At 38.7% G+C, this 22,366-nt stretch overlaps 1 long non-coding RNA gene across 1 annotated transcript in view; it reads left to right on the top strand.

The window, feature by feature from the left end:
- Nucleotides 1–22,366, top strand: part of LOC129397115 (uncharacterized) — a 294,940-nt gene that overhangs the window by 4,707 nt on the left and 267,867 nt on the right. Inside the window, exon 2 of the long non-coding RNA XR_010109240.1 lies at nucleotides 9,201–9,284. This is a non-coding gene — a long non-coding RNA (uncharacterized LOC129397115). The remainder of the gene's footprint in view (nucleotides 1–9,200; nucleotides 9,285–22,366) is intronic.

The following is a 22,366-nucleotide window of genomic DNA, read 5'->3' as shown; positions in this document are numbered from 1 at the left end:
GATTTATGTCTCTGCGAGGTAAAAGAACTGCATATAGTCACTTATGGATGCTATAAGCCAGTGGACAAAAATAATAGAGACAAAGAAAAATATTGGGAAACTTTTAGATTCCAGGACTGGTGTCCACCCTGCACCCTGAACTGCTGAGACAGTTCACAGCCATCTGCAATCCTGAGTGGGAATAAGCGGATAAATTATTATCTTACTTGTTTTTATTCATCTTAAATGTATATATAGCTTGCATTTATTTCAATGTTTAATATTAGAAAGGTTTTGGTCTTTCTTTAGAAGTTTGGTAATATTCTTGTGACCAGAAATATGCCATAGGAAATTAACTCTTGTTTCTATCAATTATTGTACAATAAAGATGTTTTTATTATTATTTATTTATTTTAGTTATTTATTTATTATTTGAGACAAGAGTCTGACCCTGTCACCCAGGCTGAAGCGCAGTGGTGTGATCTCGGCTCACTGCAACCTCCACCTCTTCTGCCTCAGCCTCACAAGTAGCTATGAACTACAGGTACACGCCACCACGCCTGGTTAATTTTTGTATTTTCAGTAGAGATGGAGTTTCGCCATGTTGGCCAAGCTGGTCTCGAACTCCTGACCTCAAGTAATCCACCCACCTTGACTTCCCAAAGGGTTGGAATTATAGGCATGAGCCACCACACTCAGCCAAGTTGTTTTCATTATATGTCATTTGGTGTAGTCTCAATGTCCAAGAACCTATGGGTGACCTTAAGTGAAGCTTTACTGTACTTTTTAGGCTTGTTCCTAGCTCAGCAGTAAAAGTGGAGATCCCTCAGACATGCTCTCTGTTGTTACTAAGGGCTAAATAAACAAAGCCTAGCACATATTTTTAAATTTTTAGGTCTAATCCTAAATCAATTTTGTCACCTTTCTCACGCCTCCTGTTTTGGGACCCCTTACACACATATCCAATTGGGTACCTCACAGTCAGGGCCATCTCACCTTCAACCTCAGCAGTGCCCTACATCAGTGAGGGTACCTTGTACAACCCTATCCTTTTGCTGCCACAAATGTTATATTAGATGTTTATAGTCAAATACAGACTATAGAGTAAAAAGTGTCCCAATTTTTTCTTTGTCTCTCTTTTTAATATCATTTCTGTCCACTGTCCTGTGGTATCCGTAATTGATTATAGCTGCAGTTCTTTTAGCTCAATTGATAAGTGATGTTTTATGTGATTTGGAAAGTGTTTTCTGTTAGGTTTCAGTTTTACATCTCCCAATTTTCATAAAAAGAGACATTCTTTGCCTTGGGCTGACTCATCTCTCAATTCTTCTGCTATCTCTTATCTATGACACACACCCACACTCACTCATATAGGAACCATATAGACATGGCAGTTCACCTCACGTGCACAGCTTTGGGATGTAGGGGAGGAAACTGGAATACCCAGAGAAAACCCACACAGACATGAAGAGAACACGCAATTGCCACTCAGACAGTGGCATTGAGAGATGACAGTGTGCTGGCAGCCCTCGCTCACTCTCGGTGCCTCCTCGGCCTCGGTGCCCACTTTGGCCATGCTCGAGGAGCCCTTCACTCCACCACTGCACTGTGGGAGCCCATCTGTGGGCTGGCCGAGGCCAGAGCCAGCTTCCTCTGCTTGCCGGGAGGTGTGGAGGGAGAGGTGTGGGTGGGAACCGGGGCTGCACATGGTGCTCGCGGGCCAGCGTGAGTTCCTGGTGGGCATGGGCTCTGAGGCCCAGCACTCAGAGCAGCTGGCCAGTGCCGCCACCCCGGGCAGTGAGGGGCTTAGCACCTGGGCCAGCAGCTGTGGAGGGTGCACTGGGTCCCCCAGCAGTGCCGGCCTGCAGACGCTATGCTCAAATTCTCGCCAGGCCTCAGCTGCCTCCCCGCAGGGCAGGGCTTGGGACCTGCAGCCCACCATGCCCGAGCCTCCACCCTGCTGTGGGCTCCAGCATGCAGCTGGAGCCTCCCTGATGAGTGTCACCCCCTGCTCCCCAGAACCCAATCCCATTGACTGCCCAAGGGCTGAGGAGTGCGGGCGCACGGCGCCAGACTGGCGGGCAGCTCCACCTGCAGCCCCCATGCGGGATCCACTAGGTGAAGCCAGCTGGGCTCCTAAGTCTAGTGGGGACTTGGAGAACCTGTATGTCTAACTAAGGGATTGTAAATACACCAATCAGCACTCTGTGTCTAGCTCAAGGTTTGTAAACACACCAATCAGCACCCTGAGTCTAGCTCAAGGTTTGTAAATGCACCTATCAGTGCTCTCTGTCTAGCTAATCTAGTGGGGACTTGGAGAACTTTTGTGTCTAGCTCAGGGATTGTAAACGCACCAATCAGCACCCTGTCAAAATGGACCAATCAGCTCTCTGTAAAACAGACCAATCAGCTCTCTGTAAAATGGACCAATCAGCAGGCTGTGGGTGGGGCCAGATAAGGGAATAAAAGCAGGCTGCCCGGGCCAGCAGTGGCAACCCACTGGGGTCCCTTTCCGTAAGGTGGGGGGTTGGTTCTTTTGCTCTTTGCAATAAATCTTGCTGTTGCTCACTCTCTGGGTCCACACTGCCTTTATAAGCTGCTACACTCACTTCAAAGGTTTGCAGCTTCACTCCTGAAGCCAGCGAGACCACAAACCCACTGGGAGGAATGAACAACTCTGGATGGGAGGAATGAACAACTCCAGACATGACGCTTTAAGAGCTGTAACACTCACTGTGAAGGTCTGCACCTTCTTTCCTGAAGCCAGCAAGACCACGAACCCATCAGAAGGAAGAAACTCGGAACACATCCAAACATCAAAGGAACAAATTCTGGGCCCACCATCTTTAAGAACTGTAACACTCACCATGAGGATCCGCGGCTTCATTCTTGAAGTCAGTGAGACCAAGAACCCCCATTTCCAGACACAACCTGGCAGAGACTATATGTATTTTTTTTTATCAACATATCATTGAAGAAAATTAAACTATTGGGAGGCATGCTGTAGCAAAATGGGCTGGCAAAAAGCTAGAGCTGTCCTGAAGATACAGCAGCCAGCCCAGTTCCTAAGGTGCTGATTTAGAGTGACTTTGGAGTGTCCTCTTACTGAAGTGTAAAATCGCTGAAGGAGATTTTGGTGGGAGTCGGAGTAACCTGCTTAATTTTGGACATGTTAATTTAGAGACAGCTATTTAGTATATATGTGGAGAGGGCACGCAGGCAGTGGGAGACACGAGTTCAGGGAGCGTTCTAGGCTGTGGACGTAGATTGGGGAGTTGGTGGTATGTAAATAGAATTTATACACATGAGACTGAGTGAAAGCATCGTAGCAGAGGGAATGTTTAAAGAAGAGAGGAGGCCTGGGGATATTTAACGCTCAGAGGCACAGGTATGAGGAGCCTGTGAAGCAGAATGAGAAGTGTCACCAATTGAGGCAGAAGGAGAATAGTGAGGAAGTGGAAGCTACAGAAGAAACTGTTTCAGGAAGGAAGGAGTCACCAGCTGTGACACATGTGGTTTAGGACAAGTGAGATGAGCCTTGAAAATTGGCCATTGGCTTCAGAAAAGTGTGGTAGTTGGTGAAGTTGAAGAAAGCTGCTTTTAGTGTGGTGTTGGGAACAATACCTGGCAGAATTGGACTCAATAGAACAAGGCAAGGTGGAGACAGCAAATACAGGCAAATGTGTTGGGCAGATATTCAGGTGGTTACCAAGTAGGCAGGTAGAAAAACTATTTTGGTAGAAAACTGGGTGATTGGAAATGTTGGCATTTGAGGAGTTGCATTTGGTTTAGAGACATAAATACCATTCAGAGGGACAAGTCCTCTGAAGAGGTATCTAGTATAATTGCATCTGAGAACAAAAACCGGGGCAAACCATAAACCACGGGCTAGAGTAGAGGGTCCCAGATATTAACATATATAAAAGGGCCGGGCGCGATGGCTTATGCTTGTAATCCCAGCACTTTGGGAGGCTGAGGCGGGCAGATCACGAGGTCAGAAGATCGAGACCATCCTGGCTAACATGGTGAAACCCCGTCTCTACTAAAAATACAAAACATTAGCCAGGTGTGGTGGTGGGTGCCTGTAGTCCCAGCTACTCAGGAAGCTGAGGCAGGAGAATGGCCTGAATCTGGGAGGCGGAGCTTGTAGTGAGCCGAGATCCCGCCACTGGACTCCAGCTTGGACGACAGAGCGAGACTCCGTCTCAAAAAAAAAAAAAAAAAAAAAGATGTATCAAAGGTGATGGAAATCCAGCTGAATTGATAATGCAGATGAGTAGAGAGAAGATAAATTCAGCAAGATGAGAGGAGGCAAGTCGGATTTTTCCTAGAAGGCATTTTAATGGGGCCGAGTGCTACATTTCAGGACCAAGTTCTATTCCTTTTGGAGGCAGGAAAACATGACCACTGCTCCCCACTAAAAAATCAAGGCTTTTGGTATTATGATGTTTCTAAAAGGATAAGCCTTTTGTTTGGTTATAAAAGGCTGTTGTTATCAGCTGAGTTAAAGGATCATAGCGCAAGGTCTCATAAACAAAATATCCCTGAGTGCCTTTCATAAATGTGAATTCAACTTATTTATGTCTTCGGCCTTTGAACCACCTCCTGGAAGAGTTAATATCTTAACCTTTTACGACTTAAAGTCTTAGTGAGAATTAGTTTTGTTCTTGGTGGGAATTTCTCTGTAGCTCATACTAAACCCCTGGGAAGGGACTGACCTAGAAGGAGGAAAGAGTGGAGCCTGAATCACCCAGTCTGTTTTGCTGATGGTGAGCCATGGCCTAGGGTCTGGCTGTGTAAGGAGAGGACCCTAAAAATAGACTGCCATCAAGGTGGCTGGGTCAATGCACTGCGATGTCAGTGAAATAGTGCAGGAGAAAGAAGTGTTGCTGACTGTATCACAAAAATTTCTGCCTTTCAGCTGGATTTTGAAATTAATCTGCCAACATTATAGTTAAGTTTGCATATGATTGAATTCGGTGACTAAGCAATCTTCACAAATAAACAAAAGAAAAATAATATTGTTGAACAGTTTTTGTTTTGCTTTTAAAATTGTGATGGAATTTTAGGTTCAGAAAGAAACTGTGAGCCAGAAAAACAGAGAGAGTGAGAGAACCATCTTTTACAGAAAATCAAATGTTTCGTAACTCAGAAAAAATGAATATATCTAACTTTTAAGAAAAAAAATCTTAAATTGTTTATTTCATCTATGAGGCTTTTCAGCCCACAGATCAGGGTTTTTTTTTTTTTGTTTTGATCTTCCACATTTGTATCATCTTCAATACTCACCTTGATTTCACCTTCCTTCCCCTTTCTCTCTTATTCTCTCTGACTTTGTTTCTTCTTGCCTTTTCATGACTATCTCTATCTTCCACTCATTTTTCTGCATCAGGTTTTTACTCTAAGTCTCTGATGCCTTTGTGTCTATATATATATGTGTGTGTGTGTATGTGTATATACATATACACACATATATATACACTATACTATATATATACAATACTATATATAGTGTATATATACTACATATATATAGTATCTACTAAACATTTACAATATTTAGAATCTTCCCTACTGTGATGAAAGCACACTTCAGTGACAATTTTTATGCGCAGGTTTCTACTTTCTATGGGACCCCTTATTTAGACATGAAGTATTAAATTTATGTCAAAATGTAGGAGAAACAAATCTTTTAAGAACAACAAAAACAGGAAAGGAAGAATGTTAAGATTTTTGAAGAGAAAAGTTAAATATTACTATATTTTATGTATGTGGTATTTACCTAATATTTTAAAGGGTAAGATGTCATCCACATAGAGTTGTCACTGTGAGCACTTATGTCTTCTCTAGTTTCTCTAGCTCTCTTAAATTTTTTAATTCTTTCTCTAATTCCACATTGCTTACCACATTTTTCTGATTTCTTCATTTTCCAGAAGGATGCATTTCCTTACTTTCTGTTCATTTTAGTGTTTTCTTTTTTGTTTGGAATTTTTTCTCTAAGGGATATCATACATATCCTTCATGCTGATGACTTCCAGTACATCTCTACACACACACACTCTCTCTCTCTCTCTGTGTGTTTGTGTGTGTGTGTGTGTCTTGCTAGAGCTATACATCTGTATTTTTATATTCTGGCTGGATTTGTCACCTGGATTCCCAACAGGCTCCACACAGTATGTCCAAGTGGATATCATCAGTAACTCCCCAATATAGTTACTTACACTGATTTCCTTTTACCTGTCAGTAGCCACACAGGGAGAATGGCTGAGCTAGTCCCCACCATCACAACCACCACCAGGATGCACATACTAAGCAGTGTTTACCTCAGGATGAAGCAAAACACACAGACTTCTGAAGTGGGCACTCCAACCCTGGAGACTCATGGTCTGGGGAAACAATACCAGGTACCATAAAGCCACAGGAGGTACGGAGAGGTCCCAAACCTAGAAAATAAGCTGTATAGGAGTTCCAGCTTAATTCCTATTCTGCTGGTCTCCTGAAATCACTAAATGTGATATTCTGAGTGTGAAGCTTCATTTCTTTTCAGGGATTCCCTGAAAAATGAGAAAATAGACTTGAGCTAGTAATATATTCTACTTCGACTATCCACAAATATTTACAGACAAACAAGAATCACAGCCTAAGAAGAGATATCACATGCAAACAAACTCTAAGAAAGCAAAATTAATAAAGTGGAAAAAGGGAAACCTCCACATAAACAGTCCTCACTCCTCATCAAGAATTGAAATGTAATTTGTTTAAAAAAAAAAAAGAAGTAGGGGAAGAGGATGATGAGGAAGAGCAGAAGCAAGAGGTGAAGATGAAGAGGAGGAAAAGAAAAATAAATGAAAAGAAAGTGGTTAATAGTAAAATAGAAGCCTCTCAACAACAGTTCTTGGAGTTTTAAAATATTGTTATGGAAACGAAATAATAAAGAGTAGATGAGTGCTATAAATAATATACGTAGTGAGAATGTGATTTATAAGGTGGAAACTTGTGTGAAGGAAACAAAAGATATTAGAAGAAAAATAATGAAACTTGGAAGATAAATCTAAAAATTCCAACATTCATCTAATAGGAGTTCTAGAAATTCATACAACAATTTGCCAAAGATGAGATTATCAAAGACTTTTTTTAAAAAAAAAATGTCATGGTGCAAAGAACTTAAATTCACCTTTAGAATAAAAGGGCCAACAGGGCACAGAGCTGACTAATAAAATTCATATTACTTGTAGAATATAAACATATGGGGGATAATAGGATTATAAAACCTAAAATGGTTGCTAAGAAATTATTTCTAAGTACTTAGAGGCCTAATGTAAAAATAATTATCATTCGTAATTAAAATTCCATTTTAAGAAAGCGCAGGAGGTGGTGAAGTTAGAAGAAAAAGTAAAAGCATGCGAAAAATAGTGTCCTTCCATGTGCAGTGTGAAAAGACACAGGCAGAAGAATATATAAAGAAAATGTTTTTAATAAAAAAACCTTCTGAAAATAATAAGCAAAATAAAACTCAGAAAAAAATAGGCAAATGAGATAGACTCTTAATTCACAGAAGAAATCCATGGATCTGATAAACTAATAACAAACCGGTAATCAAAGAAACAAAAATTTTAAAAGTAATGAAATAATGCTTTTCATCCCAAATTGTCAAAAATTAAAAATAGTAATACTTAACACTCAGGTTTTTACTATGTTATATGATAAAATGGGATAAATACTTTAAAGAGATGATCTCACTCAGTGACCATAATAAAACTATGGAGAATGTGTTTTTAATATTCTATCTGTATAGATGGGAATATCAAGATTTTGGGAAACTTCCAGAACCTTCTCTACTCTTCCAGAAATCCTCCATCGCCTCCCCTTCACAGCTAAAATTTTGGGAGGTTAACTCTGTACATATCATATCCACTTTCTCACCTTCTTCTTTTCACTCATTAACTTAGGGCAGTTATTTCTCTACTTCCATCACTCCAGTGAAATATTTATTTCCAAGCAAACCACTGTATGATTAACCCAATAGCTTCTTCTCAGTCCTTATCTTCATTGCCTTAGGTGATTGAAATTGCAACTTATTTTAACTTCTTGATGCATCTTCCTTCCTTGACTATGGCCCTAAGGCTTGCACATTTCTTCTTGCTCTTTGCTGAAACCTGCACATACTTCTCTATGCCTAACCTGCCACTTCCCCTAACTCCCTAGTGCTCCAGAAGCATTCGTTATGAGCCAGTGAGTTTAAAATACGTACATTCCCTTGCAGACAAACAAATTACATCTACATGCAAAATGAAGTTGCACAGAGGACTAGTTTCTTAAGGTAAAAGAAGAAGCATGGCAATTATTCCCCTACCCACAAACTCAGACTATCTCATATTGGTACAGGAATGAAGAAGAAATTTCTTACACAGATAGTGAGGGTATGGAAGTCTTCGGTACAGTTTTCCTTTTAATGAAAAGTAGCCCCCAATCATTTTCCTTTCTAACAAAGAGCAGCCTGTAAAATCAAGCTGCAGACATAGATGCTGGCAGTTGTGCCAATCATGTTCAAAATAGCGGCTCCACCTTTCCTTCTCTGCCAGCCACATGTACAGTAAGGAGCAGACAAGATGGCCCTGGCCAAGGGGAAAGTTCAGTTACATAATAAGATTAGGGTAGGGTGGCCAGCCTTCCCTGGGCTATGTAAATGTCACACCTGATGGAACCAATCTGTGAGCTCTACATAAATCAGACACCGCCTACTGGAGCCTGACTATAAAATTCAGCACATGTGCTGCCAGCTGGCCTTTCCTCTTGGAAGTCCCCTCTCTCTCCCTAGAGAGAGAGAGAGCTGTTTTCTTTTCTTTTTCTTTTCCCATTAAACCTCTGCTCCTAAACTCCTCATATGTGTCTGTGTCCTAAATTTTCTTGGTGCAAGAGGATGAACCCCAGGTATTTACCTCAGACAACATAACTACTTCAATATCGCTTTTGCTCATGTTTAAAAAAAATACTCCTAATTGTAATTATTTTTTGTGAACATGTGACTAAAAAAAATGAGTACAGCACAACAGGTTCCTGTTGTGCATCAGGATAATAATCTAGTATTTTTATCCATTTTTTGGATAAATGTATTTAACTCCATTTTTTCAGAACTGGTCATGGAACACAAATATTGTCTTGGAAAATAAATGCCTCATTCCTTATTTATATTTATTTATTTATCTCTACTTTTATTTTAGGTTCAGGGAATGCATGTGGAGGTTTGGTACATGGCGATATTGCTTGTTGCTGAGGCTCAGTGTAAGAATGATCCTGTCACCAAGGTAATGAGTACAGTACCTGATCGGTACCCTTCCATTCCATGTACCACTCCCACCCTTCTTCCTTAAGCAGCCACCAGTGTCTATTGTTCCCATCTTTGTATCCATATATACTCAATGTTTAGTTCCCACTTGTATATGAGAACATGCCTTATTTGATTTTCTATTCCTGCATTAATTTGCTTAGGATAATGGCCATCTGCGTTCATGTCCCTGCAAAAGACATGATTGTGTTCTTTTTGATGGTTACATAGTATCCCACGGTTTATATGTACCAGTTTCTTTATGCAGACTACTACTGATAGACATCTTGGCTGACTCTGTGTCTTTGCTAAGGTTACTAGCTCTATAATGAACATACGAATGCATATGTCTTTTTGGTAAAATGATTTATATTCTTTTGGATGTATACCCAGTAGTAGGATTACTGGGTCAAATAGTAGTTCCATTTTAAGTTATTTGAAATATTTCCACGCTGCTTTGCACAGTGGTTGAAATAATTTACATTTCTACCAGCAATGTATAAGTGTTCCCTTTTCTCTGCAGCCTTGGCAACATCTATTTTTTTTTGACTTTTTAATAATAGCCATTCTGACTGGTGTGAGGTGGTATTTCATTATGGTTTTGATTTTCATTACTCTAATGATCAATGATAATGAGCATTTAAAAAATTTGTTTATCACATATATGTCTCTTTTGAGAAGTATCTGTTTATGTCCTTTGCCCACTCATTAATGGGGTTATTTGGTTTTTGTTGGTTGAATTATTTAAGTTCCTTACAGATTCTGGATATTGGGCCTTTGTCAGATACAGAGTTTGTGAATATTTTCTCCCATTCTGTAGGTTGTCTCTTTCCTCTGTTGATAGTTTATTTTGCTGTGTGGAATCTTTTCAATTTAATTAGGTACTACTTGTCAATTTCTGTTTTCGTTGCACTTGCTTTCAAAGACTCAGGCATAATTTGTTTGCCAAGGCCGATGTCCAGAATGGTATTTCCTAGGTTTTCTTCTAGGGTTTTTATTATTTTAGGCCTTATATTTAAGTGTTTAGTTTACCTTTAGTTAGTTTTTGTATATGGTGAAAAGAAGTGGTCGAGTTTCAATATTCTGCAAATAACCAGCCAGTTATCCCAGCACCATTTATTGAATTGGAAGTCCTTTTCCCAGTTTGTTATTTTCAACTTTGTTGGCCGGGTGCCGTGGCTCACACCTGTAATCCTAGCACTTTGGGAGGCCAAGGCAGGTGGATCTCCTGAGGTCAGGAGTTCAAGACCAGCCTGGCCAACGTGGTGAAACTTCATCTCTACTAAAAGTACAAAAATTAGCCAGGCCTGGTGGCAGGTGCCTATAATCCCAGCTACTTGAAGGCTGAGGCAGGAGAATTGCTTGAACCTGGGAGGTGGAGGTTGCAGCGAGCCGTGATTGCACCATTGCACTCCAGCCTGGGTGACTGGGTGACTAGAGTGAAACTCCATCTCAAAAAAAAAAAAAAAAAAAAAAAAACTGTCGAAGGCCAGTTGGTTGTATTTGTGCAGCTTTGTGAGTTCTGTATTCTGTTCCATTGTTCTATGTGTTGTTTTTGTACCAGTACCATGATGTTTTGGTTATTGTAGCCTTGTAGTATAGTTTGAAGTTGGGTAGTGTGATGCCTAGTGGCTTTGTTCTTTCTGGTTAGCTTTGCAATTCAGGCTCTAAAATTCATATGAATTTTAGAATAGCTTTTTTCTAAATCTGTGAAAAACGACATTGATAGTTTGATAAGAATAACACTGAATTGATACATTTATTTGGGCAATTTGGCCATTTTAACATTATTGATTCTTCTAATCCATGAGCTTGGAATGTTTCTTCATTCGTTTGTGTCATTTTTTATTTCTTTCAGCAGTGTTTTGTAATTCTTCTTGTAGAGATGTTTCACCTCCATGGTAAGCTGTATGCCTAGGTATTTTAATCTTTCTGTGGCTATTGTAAATAAGACTGCATTCTTTATTTAATTCTCAGTTTGGATATTATTGGTGTATAGAAATGCTACTGATTTTTATACATTGATATGGTATCTTGATACTTCAGTGAAGTCGTTTATCAGTCCCAGGAGGCTTCTGGCAAAATATTTGGGGTTTTCTAGGTATAGAATCATATCTTCTGCAAAGAGAGATAGTTTAACTGCCTCTCTTCCTATTTAGATGCCTTTAATTTTATTATCTTGCCTGATTGCTCTGGCTACGACTTTCAGTAGTATGCTGAATAGGAGTGGTGAGAGTGAGCATCCTTGTCTTGTTCCAGTTCTCCAAGGGAATGCTTCCAGCCTTTGCCTATTCAGTACCTCATGCCTTATTAAACCATGTAATAATGTATAGTGCAACTAAGCATTCTTGAATGATGTCTGTTTAGATAGCAAGCATCAGTGACTTATGGTTTATTAACAAATATATTTTGTTACTTCCAAAACATAGAAAATGATCTCTACCTGATAAAGGCATTTAACAATAAAATATGAAAAAAGGAAACATTTATACCAAAGAAGGCCTTGTAAAAACCAAAAAAGATTATACTGCAAATATTTAATATTAAAAGCTATCATTCTTAAGATAAAAAGTAAAAAAATAATAAAAAAAACTCAAAGGATTAATTACTCTCTCCCGTAGTCTTGATCTTTGTTTCATGACAAATATTCCAGGTGTAGGAAATGTCTTTGAATTTTTGTTGAAGTTGGTCACATGTGTAAGTGCATCTTAGAGCCTCTTTATACTGGGTGTTAATGCATATATCGGTTCATGCAAATATTTTGTTGGCTTACTCTGATACTGATTTTATTTGTGTGTGTTTGATGAAAATCTCCATTGCTTTTCTAATTCAGATTTTCAGATGTTTGTAATTTCAAGTCACAATATTCACAAAGAATATCATGTTCCTTCTTTGCATGTCTTCTGTTAAATTATTTACAAAGAACTGTAGTCTGTAGTTAAAAAGGTTAATAGCACTCCACAGAATCTCTTTCAAAATTGCCAATCTAAGGACTTTTTTGCTTCCAAAGCTTGCTATTTCTTGGGGAACTACACAACAGAGTATACTGTATATAAAGTATACTGTGCACATGTATTTATTAATGTTTATTTCATTTGCAAGAATGACTAAGCATTAGCAGCATACAGAGCCAGAAAAACACACATAATATGGCAGTTACAAATAACACTGATTAGAAATTGTTGGCTTCTCTCCCACATGTTTTTGTGCTGGCTCATAGAAATCTGACCTTAATCGTTGACTTCTAGTCCACTTTTTCCACTTTTGTTTTCAATTTATTGTCAGTAAATTATTAAATTCCTTTGAACCAGTAACATTCCTATGTTGCTTTGTAAGCTTTACTTTTCATATGAGAATTATAATACTTTTTTTTGTTTTCATGATTTATTGAATAATTTTTCACAGGATTTGAAATTTGGAAAAGCCTATAAAGTTTTCAGAAAATTCCAGAAAAAAAATTCTGCACAGAAGCATTTAACTATATTTAAACGTATGAGATACAGCTGATGGAAACATAATATTTGACTTGGAAACCATTATTGTAAAAACTAATACATTGTCTTTCTTTCCTGCTTCACATATTCATCAAGTGCCTACAATGCAAAAGACATTATCCTAAGTACTCACATGAAAACAAAAACAAAGTGGAGTTGTAGATGCTGGCAAGGCTGTGGAGAAAAAGGAATGCTTGCCTACTGTTGGTGGAAATGTAAATTGATTTAGCCTCTGTGGAAAGCAGTTTGGAGATTTCTGAAAGAACTTAGTACTATCATTCAACCCAGAAAGCCCATTATTGGGTATATATTGAAAAAATCATTCTACTAAAAAGACACATGCATTTGCATGTTAATCTCAACACTATTCATCATAGCAAAGACATGGAATCAACATAGGTGCCCATCAACAGTGGACTGGATAAAGAAATTGGTACATATACACCATGGAATACTATGTAGCCATAAAAAAGAATAAAATCACATGCTTTTCAGCAACATGGATGCAGCAAGAGACAATCATCCTAAGTGAATCAATGCAGGAACAGAAAACCCAATACGGCATGTTCTCACTTATAAGTGGGATCTAAACATGGGGTACTCATGGCCATAAAGTTGTAGACAATAGACACCAGGGACATCTAGAGGGGAGAGGGAGTGATGGGGCCAAGTGTTGAAAAACTGTTAGGTACTATGCTCACTACCTGAGTGATGAGATCTTTTGTACTCCAAACCTCAGCATCACATAATATACCCATGTAACAAACCTGCACATTTACTCACTGAATCTAAAATAAAAGTATCGAAATTATTTTTTTAATGAGTTGTATGGGGTCTTGCCCTCAAGTGGCCTTCTTAGGGATAAAAGGTGATTAGCTAGAACATGCAGTGGAATATAAATGAGCATAAAGAGCATCTAAGACAAAGAAAGAGGTGGAGATAAAACATAATGGGATAGCATTGGAAAGATAGTTATTACAACTGTATCTATTCCAAATAAATTCCAAATACTTATTCTAAAATACACAGATTGTAGATAACTGAGAGCAGTGGTGATGGGGAGGGGAGATTATAATACAAACACGGACACTAAAACTGGATTACCTAGCTTCTAATTTCAGATAGCCCCAAAATTTTCCAAATGTATGTAGTTTCTTAAATTCCCTATGCCTCAACTTCTAACTCAGTTAAATGGAAAAATAATGTAATTACTTGAAATAGTTATTCTGATGATTAAATAAGTTAATACATGTAAAGCTCTTAAAAGGGTAAGTGGAGCATAATAACCAATCAATAAACATTAGTTCCTATTTTTGTTGTTGTTGTATTTAATATTTTTCCTGGATAAATAACCAACATGGAAAAGGCACAAATGTGGGAAATGAGGCCAGGTACAGTGATTTACACCTGTAATCCCAGCACTTTGAGAGGCTGAGGCAAGTTCGTCACCTGAGGTCAGGCGTTCGAGACTAGCTGGGCCAACATGGTGGAACCCTGTCTCTACTAAAAATACAAAAATTAGCCAGATGTGGTGGGGTGCACCTGTAGTCCCAACTACTCGGGAGGCTGAGGTAGGAGAATCGCTTGAATCCAGGAGGTGGAGGTTGCAGTGAGCTGAGATCACATCACTGCCCTCCAGCCTGGGTGACACAGCAAGATTGTGTCTCAAAAAAATAAATAAACTAAAATAAAGTATATAAACTTTTAAGCAGGAAAATTTTTAAAAGCAACATGTATTCACAATTAAAAAATGTGGGAAATGGAAGGCTCATAGAGAAACAGTGGGTAATTTTGTTTAGTTAGAGCATGAACGTACAAAAATAAAATGAAGAGTAGAAAACAAAATTTTAACTTTCTATTTCTAACCCATTAACATATCATTCAATATTATCCCTTAAAAGTCATCTATGGCTGCACTTTCGTTTCTACAATAGTAGCTTTTAGCAGTTCAACAGTCCTACTGAACAAAATAAAAAGCTTATAAAATTATATATATAGCTATGTCTAATGTATCTAGGAATAAATGGTCCAAGACTGCTGAGAGGCAAGCCATGGAGAGATGAGTTCATGTTTCATAGTTACTTTTTCTAGTTATAGTTCCTCATTGTGAGAATCCATCAAGATGCTGACATCCTAGGCTTTGCCCAGGAAAAGAGGCACTACCTGGTGCGGGGGTAGGCATGGGGGTAGATAAATAAGAAGAGCTTTGACTGTCATGGAGCTGAAGAAAATGACAAATTATCTGTCCAAGATCGTGCTGAGCAGAGACAGGTAGAGAACTAAGCCTGACACAAGGCAAGAAAATACATTTCTATACTCTAATAGCGGATAATTAAAAGTACAGTTTTTAAAGCTCCAAGTACAATTATGTGGAAATCATAATATGCTTAGGAATATGTTTTATAAGACACACATAAAAATTCTATACTAGGAAATAAAAGGAAACATTGGTGAGAAAAATTAAAGAAGACCTAAATAAATGAAGACGTATCTTATGTTCATGATTTGAAAGAATCAATACAGTAAAATTATCAACTCTGGCTATATTAAACTATTGAATTGATCCTATGCATTCGGCCACATGTTTATAGAAATTGACATGCTGTTGTTAGTCTACAAGAATATGCAAATAAATTAGTATTTCTAATACTAATTCTAGATAAAACAGAACAAAGTTGGAGGTTCTTATACTGACTTCAAAACTTAATATAAAGCTACATTAATCAAGGCAATATGATTCAGGCATGAGGATTAACAAATAAGTGAACAGCACAGTATATAAAGCCCCCAAATAGTCATTTGATTTTTCAACCAATGTGCCAAAGCAATCCAAGGAAGAGGGAAAGCCTGTTTCAAAATAATGTAGTTTGGATATCCATAAGAAAAAAGAAAAACAGTAAGTGTTTAAGCCTTGACTCCCAGCTCACCATTTACCTAAATATTAATTTGAGGTTGATTATACAACCTAAACATAAAAATTAACATTATGAAGGCTTTATAAGGCAAGTTACCTTTTGAGAGAAAATGTCTTTATTATATGAAGGAAAGCAACAGTTTCTTAGCTAGGACACGGGAAGCAATCAACATTGAAGAAAAATGTTGAACTGTATGTTACCAAAATGCTCATTAAGAACACTGATTGGTGTGTCATTACTAAGGAAAAAATATTTTCAATAAACATATATAGCTGATGAAGGACTGTTACCTAGGATATATAAAGGGTTCCAATAACTCAATAATAAAAAGACAAACAAACAAAAATTTTTAATGATTTCTACAGACACAAAAGAAGATATACAAATGTCCAATATGCATATGAAACACCAGGGAACATTGGTCATCATAGAAATAAAATTTAAAACCATAATAAGAAAATACCCACTCAAATGGCTAAATTTATAAGAACTGGCAATATTAAATGTTGGTGAGGATCATAAGCTTTGATGCATTGTTGTAGGGAGTATAATATGATACTTCCACTTTGAGAAAGGGCTGAACATTTTATGTAAAACAAAAGATAAGTTTAGAACTAAAAGAGTAGAAAATTTTCCATTATCAGCCACAGTGGAGTAAGAAGTGTTAAATTTATCCTTCCCTCTTAAGTAAGAAACCAAAAAAAAAATGACAGAATGATTTACAGATCTTATAAAACAAGCAAACACAAGATAGTGATTCCTGAAGGACAAGATATAAGGTGAGCCCTAAGATTAAAACAGCTACTTCCTGAGTTTCCAGTCCAAGTTGCAGTAAAAGAGAACTTAGAGGTTAGCAGCCTACCTCAGTTGAGGCAATGTTGAAAATTTAAAGAGGCCAAGGGAACTAAAATTCACATAGCTGAATAACATAGAGAAGAGAGCTTCATGAAGAGGAGAGAACTACAGAGAGAGAGCCACAGAGGCCTGTAGGGGGTTCCCTTCAAGTATTAAGCTAAGTATTGATTAGTATTTGTATGTGAGGAAACTGAGAGTGGGAAAGGAACAGGTATAATAATTTATATAGACCACAAACACTGTCAGCAGATACAAGAAGCCTTGTATTCCTTGGGGCTTTGGGTTGGGTATTCAGAAATGTATCATCCTAGTAGCAGGACCAAATTCATTCTGGAATAAAGACTACTGTGGCCTTGACTCACAAGTTTTAAAAACAAGCCTCAAAAGAGATCAAATTATTTATAATAATTTTACTGTATCTCACAATAAAACTGGAAAAACAGCTTAAGGAATCCAAAAAGAAAAAAACAAACTAACATTCAATAATGCAAAATTCATAATCTTTAGTATTCAATTCTAAAACTGACCAGACAGGCAAAAAACAGGAAAAATATATCCATAATGAGGAGAAAAATAAACCATTAGAAATGTCTCTTAATAAAGTTAGTAGAGAAAGACATTAAGCCAGCTATTATAAATATACTTTGGATGTCCAAGAATGTAGAAGACAGAAAGAGCATGTTAATAGGAGATATGTTAGATATTAGAAAGACTCAAATTGAATTTCTAGAGGTGGAAAATATGCTGGAACAGGAAAATAGCAGATTAGGCAGACACCACACAAGAAAACCTTAGTGAACTAATTCTGCATTGATATAAACTGTCCAAAAATAAACAGAAAAATCAAAAAGACTGAAAACGGAATGGGTGGAGTCTCAGTGAGCTGTAGGACAATTTCAAGCAGGCTAATATATGTGTAATTTATTGCACACAAGAGGAATGAGTTGGGGAGAAAGGAAAAACACATGAAGAAAATATAGCCAACATTTTTCCAAATTTGATGAAAACCATGAGCCCAGTGCTATAGACTGAATGTGTTTCTCCCACCCCAAATTTATAAGTTGAAACCTTAATATCCAATGATGGCAGACACCTCATGAGTGGAATTAGTGCCTCATAAAAAAGACCCTGGAAAGCTCCCTCACTCCTATCTGCCATTTAAGGAAAAAGCAAGAAGATGGCTTTGAACCAAAAAGTGGACCCTCACTACTGAATCTGGTAGCATCTTCACATTGGACTTCCCAGCCTCCGCAACTGTGAAAAATACATTTCTGTTGTTTATAAACCACCCAGTCACCCAGGCTGTGGTATTCTATTATAGCAAGCAAAACAGACCAATACACATAGACCTAAGAAGTTCAGTAAATCCCAAGTAAAAGGAACATGAAGAAAACTACCCCAAGTCACCTCATAATCAAATTGCTCAAATGCAGTGATAAAGAGAAAATCTTAAAAGCACACCAAAAAAAAATATACAGAATATACTGAGTAACATACATAAAAATCACAGTTAACTTTTTATCAGAAAACAACAACAACAACAAAAGACAGTGGAGCAGTATATTTAATGTTCTGAAAGAAAAACCAAAGAAACAACCTAGAGTTCTATATCTAACAAAAATATCTTTCAAAAATAAAGGTGACCTAGACTTTTCCATAGAAAACCTGAAAGAATTTTTCACTTGCATAATTCAGAAAATTTCAAAGGAAGTCATTGAAATAGAAGAAAATGATACAGATGGAAATTTGGGTCCACACACAAAAAAGAGCACCTCATATGTTGAATATACAGAAACACAGTGGGAGATTTCAAAGCCTTTCTCTCAATAAGTAATAGAACATGAAGGCAAAAATTATGATTATAAAAAATATTGAACATGACTATCAAACAACTTGACTTAGCTGGCATTTATAAACCACTCTATCTAAGAATAATAGAAAACACATTATTTCCAGGTGGACACTTGACCTATATACTGGGTCATAAAACAAGTCCCCATATGTTTAAAAGTTTCTATGTCATATCAAATATGTTCTGTCATTTAGATGGAATTAAATTCGGAATCAAAAAGAGAAAAATATGTGAAAAATCCCTAAATGTTTGATAGCAAAAAATATGTCTATATAACCTATGGAACAAAGAAGAAAGTTTTCAAAAAGTACTTTGAATGTAATTTAAATGAAAATAAAATGTAAGAACATTTTTGGTGTCCATGCTTGCATAAGAGAAAAATAGAGGTCTCAAGTCATTGACTTAAGCCCTGAATTTAAGAGAATAGGTAAAGAAGAGCAAAGTAAACCCAATGTAGAAAGAAAATAACAATAAAAGGGCGGAGGAGCCAAGATGGCCGAATAGGAACAGCTCCGGTCTACAGCTCCCAGCGTGAGCCACGCAGAAGACGGGTGATTTCTGCATTTCCATCTGAGGTACCGGGTTCATCTCACTAGGGAGTGCCAGACAGTGGGCGCAGGCCAGTGGGTGCATGCACCGTGCGCGAGCCGAAGCAGGGCGAGGCATTGCCTCACCTGGGAAGCGCAAGGGGTCAGGGAGTTCCCTTTCCGAGTCAAAGAAAGGGGTTACGGACGCACCTGGAAAATCGGGTCACTCCCACCCGAATATTGCGCTTTTCAGACCGGCTTAAAAAACGGCGCACCACGAGACTATATCCCACACCTGGCTCGGAGGGTCCTACGCCCAGGGAATCTCGCTGATTGCTAGCACAGCAGTCTGAGATCAAACTGCAAGGCGGCAGCGAGGCTGGGGGAGGGGCGCCCGCCATTGCCCAGGCTTGATTAGGTAAACAAAGCAGCCGGGAAGCTGGAACTGGGTGGAGCCCACCACAGCTCAAGGAGGCCTGCCTGCCTCTGTAGGCTCCACCTCTGGGGGCAGGGCACAGACAAACAAAAAGACAGCAGTAACCTCTGCAGACTTAAATGTCCCTGTCTGACAGCTTTGAAGAGAGCAGTCGTTCTCCCAGCACGCAGCTGGAGATCTGAGAACGGGCAGACTGCCTCCTCAAGTGGGTCCCTGACCCCTGACCCCCGAGCAGCCTAACTGGGAGGCACCCCCCAGCAGGGGCACGCTGACACCTCACACGGCAGGGTATTCCAACAGACCTGCAGCTGAGGGTCCTGTCTGTTAGAAGGAAAACTAACAAACAGAAAGGACATCCACACCGAAAACCCATCTGTACATCACCATCATCAAAGACCAAAAGTAGATAAAACCACAAAGATGGGGAAAAAACAGAACAGAAAAACTGGAAACTCTAAAACGCAGAGCGCCTCTCCTCCTCCAAAGGAACGCAGTTCCTCACCAGCAACGGAACAAAGCTGGATGGAGAATGATTTTGACGAGCTGAGAGAAGAAGGCTTCAGACGATCAAATTACTCTGAGCTACGGGAGGATATTCAAACCAAAGGCAAAGAAGTTGAAAACTTTGAAAAAAATTTAGACGAATGTATAACTAGAATAACCAATACAGAGAAGTGCTTAAAGGAGCTGATGGAGCTGAAAACCAAGGCTCGAGAACTACGTGAAGAATGCAGAAGCCTCAGGAGCCGATGCGATCAACTGGAAGAAAGGGTATCAGCGATGGAAGATGAAATGAATGAAATGAAGCGAGAAGGGAAGTTTAGAGAAAAAAGAATAAAAAGAAATGAGCAAAGCCTCCAAGAAATATGGGACTATGTGAAAAGACCAAATCTACGTCTGATTGGTGTACCTGAAAGTGATGCGGAGAATGGAACCAAGTTGGAAAACACTCTGCAGGATATTATCCAGGAGAACTTCCCCAATCTAGCAAGGCAGGCCAACGTTCAGATTCAGGAAATACAGAGAACGCCACAAAGATACTCCTCGAGAAGAGCAACTCCAAGACACATAATTGTCAGATTCACCAAAGTTGAAATGAAGGAAAAAATGTTAAGGGCAGCCAGAGAGAAAGGTCGGGTTACCCTCAAAGGGAAGCCCATCAGACTAACAGCGGATCTCTCGGCAGAAACCCTACAAGCCAGAAGAGAGTGGGGGCCAATATTCAACATTCTTAAAGAAAAGAATTTTCAACCCAGAATTTCATATCCAGCCAAACTAAGCTTCATAAGTGAAGGAGAAATAAAATACTTTACAGACAAGCAAATGCTGACCGATTTTGTCACCACCAGGCCTGCCCTAAAAGAGCTCCTGAAGCAAGCGCTAAACATGGAAAGGAACAACCGGTACCAGCCGCTGCAAATCATGCCAAAATGTAAAGACCATCGAGACTAGGAAGAAACTGCATCAACTAACGAGCAAAATAACCAGCTAACATCATAATGACAGGATCAAATTCACACATAACAATATTAACTTTAAATGTAAATGGACTAAATTCTCCAATTAAAAGACACAGACTGGCAAGTTGGATAAAGAGTCAAGACCCATCAGTGTGCTGTATTCAGGAAACCCATCTCACGTGCAGAGACACACATAGGCTCAAAATAAAAGGATGGAGGAAGATCTACCAAGCAAATGGAAAACAAAAAAAGGCAGGGGTTGCAATCCTAGTCTCTGATAAAACAGACTTTAAACCAACAAAGATCAAAAGAGACAAAGAAGGCCATTACATAATGGTAAAGGGATCAATTCAACAAGAGGAGCTAACTATCCTAAATATATATGCACCCAATACAGGAGCACCCAGATTCATAAAGCAAGTCCTGAGTGACCTACAAAGAGACTTAGACTCCCACACATTAATAATGGGAGACTTTAATACCCCACTGTCAACATTAGACAGATCAACGAGACAGAAAGTCAACAAGGATACCCAGGAATTGAACTCAGCTCTGCACCAAGCGGACCTAATAGACATCTACAGAACTCTCCACCCCAAATCAACAGAATATACATTTTTTTCAGCACCACACCACACCTATTCCAAAATTGACCACATAGTTGGAAGTAAAGCTCTCCTCAGCAAATGTAAAAGAACAGAAATTATAACAAACTATCTCTCAGACCACAGTGCAATCAAACTAGAACTCAGGATTAAGAATCTCACTCAAAGCCGCTCAACTACATGGAAACTGAACAACCTGCTCCTGAATGACTACTGGGTACATAACGAAATGAAGGCAGAAATAAAGATGTTCTTTGAAACCAACGAGAACAAAGACACAACATACCAGAATCTCTGGGACGCATTCAAAGCAGTGTGTAGAGGGAAATTTATAGCACTAAATGCCCACAAGAGAAAGCAGGAAAGATCCAAAATTGACACCCTAACATCACAATTAAAAGAACTAGAAAAGCAAGAGCAAACACATTCAAAAGCTAGTAGAAGGCAAGAAATAACTAAAATCCGAGCAGAACTGAAGGAAATAGAGACACAAAAAACCCTTCAAAAAATCAATGAATCCAGGAGCTGGTTTTTTGAAAGGATCAACAAAATTGATAGACCGCTAGCAAGACTAATAAAGAAAAAAAGAGAGAAGAATCAAATAGACACAATAAAAAATGATAAAGGGGATATCACCACCGATCCCACAGAAATACAAACTACCATCAGAGAATACTACAAACACCTCTACGCAAATAAACTAGAAAATCTAGAAGAAATGGATACATTCCTCGACACATACACTCTCCCAAGACTAAATCAGGAAGAAGTAGAATCTCTGAATAGGCCAATAACAGGAGCTGAAATTGTGGCAATAATCAATAGTTTACCAACCAAAAAGAGTCCAGGACCAGATGGATTCACAGCCGAATTCTACCAGAGGTACAAGGAGGAACTGGTACCATTCCTTCTGAAACT

The sequence above is a fragment of the Pan paniscus genome, chromosome 12, assembly GCF_029289425.2.
Source record: "Pan paniscus chromosome 12, NHGRI_mPanPan1-v2.0_pri, whole genome shotgun sequence".
Taxonomy (NCBI): Eukaryota; Metazoa; Chordata; class Mammalia; order Primates; family Hominidae; genus Pan; species Pan paniscus.
Note: the sequence above shows the minus strand (reverse complement) of the source record. Positions and strands in the feature narration are given on the sequence as shown.